Raw genomic sequence first — 7,985 nt, forward strand, 5'->3', positions numbered from 1 at the left:
CATCCGGCGAGTTAGTATTGCCGGGGACGATGCAGTTAGGGGTGCATCGTTACAAGTTTATTTCAATTAATATTATCCTATAAAATTTGTAATAACTTTTATTGCAATATTCTTTCGTACGCAAGTTTAAGAAAGTGTCTGCAATGCAGTAGAAAGCGTGTATATATATATTTTTATTAATAATTTGTTCTCTCTATTCTTTATAATTATGACAGAATTGATTCTTTGTGCTGTTTATTTTCAGATTTACTGAAAGGAAAGTCTTGAATTTGAAAGATAATGATTTACTTTTATGATAGTGTTTTCTCATTATTAAAAACGTACAATATAAAAATGAGTAAAGGACTCTTATAATTCAAACATAAAACAATAAGTAAAGAGCAATTAATTAGAAATAAACAATATAAAAATGAGTAAAAGACTTATAATTCAAACATAAAACAATAGTAAAGAACAATTAATGCCCATTCCCACCAACGTGAATTAACGTTAATCTCGGTTCAACTTATCTTTAGAATTTTGAAGAAGACGAAGAGTAAGTTGAACCGACATTAAAGTTAATCTACGTTGGTGGAAGTGGACACAAGAGTCTAAAACATCTAAATATTAGAAATATATTTATGAAAGCAAAAATTATTTTACATGTTTTTCGCGTTTAATCTACAGCATCTTGAAGCAAGCGAAGCGAACAAACCTCTTATCTTATCGTTGTGATATATATTAATTAAATTCCACCGAATTAAAAGGTAAAATCCAATCTTTTTTTTATTATTTACTTAACTCTAATGATATGTATCATGTGTATAAAAGATTCTCTCTATGAAATTTTAAAATTATATACAAACTTACATTTTTAAAAAAAAAAGGTAAAAAAAGCGCTAAGCGTTAGTGAAACTGGATCAAATAGTGCTTCGTAAAGAATCACTATGTGGGCCAGTTGCACCAACGCCAATTACTTAATCGGCGGTAAAACTGATATACAAACTTACCTTTTTAAAAAAAATGTAAAAAAAGCGCTAAGCGTTGGTGAACCTGGCTCAAATGGTGCTTCTCGTAAAGAATCACCATTTGGGCCAGTTTCACCAACGTCAATTACTTTATCGGCCGTGAAACTGATGACTAATCACGTTTGCTGTTTAATAGAACTAATGATATGTAGCATTTGTATAAAAGATTTGATATCAACAACTGGCGCCAAGTTAAATTTTAACTGTTTGGGCCAGTTTCACCAACGCCAATTACTTAATCGACCGAGAAACTGATGACTAATCACGTTTGCTGTTTAATAGAACTAATGATATGTAGCATTTGTATAAAAGATTTGATATCAACAACTGGCGCCAAGTTAAATTTTACCATTTTATTCCTTCCAAAGAAAAAATATAATAGTAACTTTAATTTTTTTCTTAATTTATTAAACTCTAATTGTATGTATCATTCATATAAAAGATTTGATATCAACAAAATTTTGAATATAATTTTAATATTTTGAAGGAGAATTAAATAACCACTACTTTAGTTGGAAGAGGAAACGTCTTTGAAGGAATTGTGATATAATAATTTCATTTAAGAGGAATTTAAACCATTTGGATTGGAATTGGAAGATTCTTCAATAAGTATACGTATACTTAAGATTCATTGCATAAAAATTAAAGATGGTACCATTTGGATTAAGTAAATAATAAAGATACTATCACTCGAGTTTTACTTTCCATTTTCTAAAATTTAAATTGGCACCACAGTTGTTGATATCAAATCGTTCGTACAAATAATACATAACATTAGATTAATATTGATTATTTATTTAATTTGGCATGGTATAAAGAAGTGGGATCAAACTTGGCGCCAGTTCTTGATATCAAATCTTTCATAGGAATGATAAATATCATTAAAGTTAACATTATATTTATTTAATATAGTATTCGAATTACATGGAATTTAACTTTGCGCCAACTGTTGATATCAAATTTTTTTACGAATGATACTTAAAATGTTGATGAATTTAGTTTGGCGCCAATTTTGTTGATATCAAATCTTCCATACGAATAATACATATCATTAGAGTTAAATAAATTAAGAAAAAAATTAAATTTACTATTATATTTTTTCTTTGGAACGATTAAAATGGTAAAATTTAACTTGGCGCCAGTTGTTGATATCAAATCTTTTATACAAATGATACATATCATTAGTTCTACTAAACAGCAAACGTGATTAGTCATCAGTTTCACGGCCGATTAAGTAATTGGCGTTGGTGAAACTGGCCCAAATGATGATTTTTTAAGAGAAGCACCATTTGGGCCAGTTTCACCAATGCTTAGCGCTTTTTTTACCTTTTTCTTAAAAAGGTAGGTGTGTATATAATTTTAAAATTCCATAGAGAGAATCTTTTATATACATGATACATATCATTATAGTTAAGAAAATAATAAAAAAAATATTGTACTTTACTTTTTAATTTGGTAGAATTTAATTAATATATATCACAACGATAAGATAAGAGGTTTGTTCAATTCGCTTGCTTCAACATGTTCCTATAAATTAAACGCGAAAAAGATGTAAGATAATTTTTGCTTTTATAATTATATTTCTAATATTTAGATGTTTTAGATTATGTCCACTTCCACCAACATAGATTAACTTTAATGTCGGTTCAACTTGCTCTTCGTCTTTTTTCTAATTCTAAAGATAAGTTGAACCGAGATTAAAGTTAATTCACGTTGGTGGAAATGGGCATTAATTGTTCTTTATTATTGTTTTATATTTGAATTATAAGTCTTTTACTCATTTTTATATTGTTTATTTCTAATTAATTGTTCTTTACTTGTTGTTTTATGTTTGAATTATAAGAGTCCTTTACTCATTTTTGTATTGTATGTTATTAATAATGAGAAAACACTATCATAAAAGTAAATCATTATCTTTCAAATTCAAGACTTTCCTTTCAGTAAATCTGAAAATAAACAGCACAAAGAATCAATTCTGTCATAATTATAAAGAATAGAGAGAACAAATTATTAATAAAAAAATATATATACACGCTTTCTACTGCATTTCAGACACTTTCTTAAACCTGCGTACGAAAGAATATTGCAATAAAAGTTATTAAAAATTTTATAAGATAATATTAATTGAAATAAACTACAAGGACAGAAAATGTATTCTTACACCGGAAAATGTGTTTTACAGCAGAGAATATTTATTCTAGCCTCACGTGTTCATATGTGTTTCCCTGTTCCATCGATGTCACAGATTCTGGCCTGAATAGTTTAACGGTTAATACTAAATGCCACATTTACCTCTTGCTATCTAGAGTCAAACCTGTCAGAATGAGATGGCGAACACCTAAACACCCATTTCCTCGAAGACAAACACCTAGATACCCATTTTCTTGAAGGCGAACACCTTGACACCCACTTCCTCGAAGGCGAATACCTAGGCACTCATTTCCTCGACGGCGATCACCTAGACACCCATTTCTTCGACCTAGACACCCACTTCCTCGACGACAAACATCTAGACGCTTAATTTCTCGACGGCGAACACCTATATGCTTAATTCCTGTATATCTATACAAACTCTTCCTCGACGCGGTAAATTCCTAGATCTTCAACGACAATCTCGATACGATATTTCATTTTAATTATAATTAATATTTTATTTTAATTCATTTTATTAATTATATTTCATTTTAATTTCAATTAATTATAATAATAATGCGCCGCGTGCACGTCACATGGTATATGTGACAATGTTGCCATCGCTGATTATCACAGCCGTCATGTGTGGTTGATCACATTCGAATGTGCAATGCTGCCATCGCTAGGTTAAGTCATAAGCCCTCTAGTGTCGAAAAAACGAGATGGACATTTTCTCCTGGTCGACGACGATGTGGACGAAGATAATGATGACGTTTCTTAATATAAAAGTTTCACATTCGTATTTTGCGTCGCAATATCTCCGCTCGTAAAGCACGTAGAGAAAAAATAAAAACACTTTCATTATATATCCCGACCGGTTGCAGTCGATTGAGCACACTTAGAACTTGATCGGTTCAGCCGTTATTGAGATCCGATAATCTCGTACTGTCGCAACTCGCCGGCACGCGTAAAGTAGCCACGGTAGTGGCGCTGCGCGTAGCTTAGCGCCGGGACACTGCCAGTGTCTCCAGATCATAACCGCCAACGTGCCCATGAAAACATTATCTAAACAGCAACAGGAGGCGTACTGCAGCGCGACGCGTTGTCACATCTGCGGGAAACTGTTCGCGCCGGACGACACACGAGTCCGCGATCATTATCACTTAACCGATAGATATCGCTGTCCAGCGCATTCCAATTGTAACCTAAATTATAAAAATTCGATGCATATTCCGGTTGTATTTCACAATTTATCGGGGTACGACGCGCACTTTATAATTAAAGAAATTACTCCCGCGTACGATGGAAATGTAGATCTCCTTCCGATAATGAAGGAAAAATACATTTCGTTTACGAAACATGTTGAAAGCACCAATGACAAAAATGAAAAGAATTTTCGAAAAAATTGCGTACAATTAAGGTTTATTGATTCCTGCAAATTTCTGAGTGCAAGCTTCGATAAATTGGCGTCGTATCTCGACAAAAATAAATAAAAAATTGTACGTTCTGAATTTTCAACTTTGTTAGACGAAGAGTTTGAATTACTGACTCGTAAAGGTGTCTTTCCGTAGGAGTACGTTGACTGCGTAATTGCAAGACAAACGCTTACCATCGCGCGAATTATTTTTCAGTTCAGTGACGGGCGATACAGTATCCGAGAGCGATTGCGCTCACGCCGTGAACGTATGGCAGCGATTCTCCATTCGAACGCTCGGCGAGTACAGTGATCTGTACTTGAAAACCGATGTCTTGTTAATAGCTGACATTTTCGAAAATTTCCGCAATAGTTGTGTCGCGAGTTACAGTCTCGATCCCGCGCATTATCATACACTACCAGGTTTCACGTGGGACGCCATGCTGAAACATACGCGCGTAAAATTTGAGTTGCTCACCGACATCGACATGGTCATGTTCATCGAGCGTGGCATACGCGGTGGCCTCAGTCAATGTTCCGGCAGATACGGTCAATGTTACGCGCAGGCTAATAACAAGTACATGCGTTCGTATGACTCATCGAAACCGTAGTCGTACCTTATGTACTACGACGTGAATAATTTGTACGGATGGGCGATGTGTAAAACTTTTCCGTACGCCGAATTTCGATGGGTCGAAGACGCTGCGAACTTTGACGTGAGCGCGATCGCTCCGGATTTGTCCATAGGTTATATTCTCGAGGTCGATCTCGAGTATTCACAGCGCCTGCACGAACCGACACACTGACCTATCGTTCTGTCCGATGCGCGATAAGCCGCCCGGCAAGCGCGAGAATAATCTCCTAGCGACGCTGTATGATAAGCAGCGTTACGTTATCCACTACCGCAACCTGCAGCAATGTACTCGTCACGGTCTTCGCTTAACAAAGCGATCCACCGGATGTTACAATTCGCTCAATTCGCCTGGCTCCGCGATTACATTGAACTTAATACGCAGTTTAGAACGCGCGCGAAAAACGATTTCGAAAAAAAATTTGTATAAATTAATGAACAACGCGGTATTCGGCAAAACTACGGAGAATGTTCGAAATCACGTCGACGTAAAATTATTAACAAAATGGGATATGGGCAATAAGGCGCGGAGGCAATGATCGCGAAACCGAATTTCCACAGCCGCAGCGTCTTTGCGGAAAATTTGATCGCCGTCGAAATGCGCAAACTCGAGGTGAAGTTCGACAAGCCGATTTACGTGGGTATGTGTATACTCGACATATCGAAAGTCTGCTTGTACGAATTTCACTACGGGTACATGTCATCGATGTTTCAAGACAAATGTAAGATCTTGTACACGGACACAGACAGTCTTATATACCGCGTCGAGTGCGAGGACGTTTACGAGACTATGAAACGTGATGTTGCTAGATTCGACATGAGCGATTATCCGGCGGACAACGCGTACAGTATGCCTCTAGCGAACAAAAAAGTACCAGGCCTGATGAAGGACGAGAACAACGGTGCATTAATGACCGAGTTCATTGGACTCAGAGCGAAGATGTACGCGGTGAGGGTGGACGGCAAGAAGGACACTAAAAAGGTGAAAGGTGTAAAGAGTAACGTCGTAGCGCGATCGATAACGTTCGACAATTACACGAGGTGTTTGAATGAAGAGATCGAAATGACTCGCCGTCAATCGCGTATACGATCTAAATTACACGAGGTATACACTATACCCGAATCAAAAATCGCTCTGAGTCCATACGACGACAAACGATACGTTGTACCTGACTCGACAGAGACATTACCATGGGGACATTGGCGGATACCTTTGTAATATATGCTTTTATGTATTTTCATACAGTATACATATATATATTACTATTATTATTTTTTTTACTATTATGCTTCATGTATTACTATTTCTTATGTATTACCTTAATTTGCACTTTGTGTATGTTTTTCAACAATTTTTTATATTTTCATATAGTCTAAAATATCATTACAATGAAAAGGTCAGACCATGTTAAAAAATGTAAGCAGATCTTCAAAAATGTAAACCTTTAAAAATTGAAATGATTATCTAACAATAATTATTACCGTAAATTAACTGATATATTGGGTATGGGAATAAGTTTCCGCCCTTTTTGAAAAGAAAAAGATGTGTAACCAACTGAAAGAAACTCATATTTTTACATCGATTTCTGAATTATATCGAATGATAAGGGAATACGTAAAAGTGCGATTTACCTTTTTGTACCAACATTTTCGAGCTCCGAAACGTTCAAACTTTCTACGTAAGCTTCAATTTCCCATGGCGGTACTATGTATTCCATCTGCTCTGCCATCCTTTCAGAAAGAATTCTTAACGTGTTTTTGCGTTAGATTCTAAATAACGATCATCATGTACTGACAGCATTCTTGTGTCCATGACAACAAAAGTATGTTTGATCGATAAATCATGTATATAAATATTGGGTATGGGAATAAGTTTCCGCCCTTTTTGAAAAGAAAAAAGATGTGTTAATTTAAACAAATCTATAAAGTGAGTTTATTCAAAGTATGCTCCTTCGGAAGCGATAACTTTCTCCCACTTTTCTGGTAATAAACGGATTCCTCGAATGAAAAAAATCTAGTTCTTTTGAAGCGATCCATTTATCAAGCCATTTTTTGATATCTTCATAAGAATTGAATCGTTCTCCAGAAAGGGCCGACTGCATGGATTGGAACAAATGGAAATCTGAAGGAGCAATGTCCGGTGAATACGGCGGGTGGGGCAGAATTTCCCACTTTACTCCTTCCAAGTATTTCTTGACCGGTTTTGCAACGTGTAGCCTAGCGTTGTCATGTAACAGAATCAGCTTGTTGTGCCTATTGTCCCATTCCGGTCGTTTTTCTTTCAAAGTTTGGTTTAAACGTATCAGTTGTAGTCGATAACGATCGCCAGTGATGATTTCGGACGGTTTGAGCAGTTCATAATATATGTATAACACCTCTCTGATCCCACCAGATGCACAACATAATCTTCGAAATTCAAAATAATAACTCTCGAAAATATCAAAAACAAGAAAATAATCAAGGACTAATGAGAGTAAAATTCGCTGTAGACGTTTGCGATGAGTTAAGAATTTATTCCATATTAATCTGTTCAGACGTTTCGGCCTTCCTTCGAGCCATCTTCAATGTATCCGAACTATACAATCATATCAATTTTCATAGCTAGACTAGAGAGTGACCACTCGTTCCATCTTCTTCAAATCGTGACACAAGATTGATAAAGCTAGTGGCAACGATCACAGATGTATTCTGTGTGTGAAGACAAATATAATCGTTACCAAGATGTGTCAATAAAATAATATTTTTATATAAATTGTCAATGAATCACTCACCCGCATAGCCATGTACAAATAATCCAAAT

The sequence above is a fragment of the Trachymyrmex cornetzi genome, unplaced genomic scaffold (genome assembly GCF_001594075.2).
Source record: "Trachymyrmex cornetzi isolate Tcor2-1 unplaced genomic scaffold, Tcor1.1 scaffold211, whole genome shotgun sequence".
NCBI lineage: Eukaryota > Metazoa > Arthropoda > Insecta > Hymenoptera > Formicidae > Trachymyrmex > Trachymyrmex cornetzi.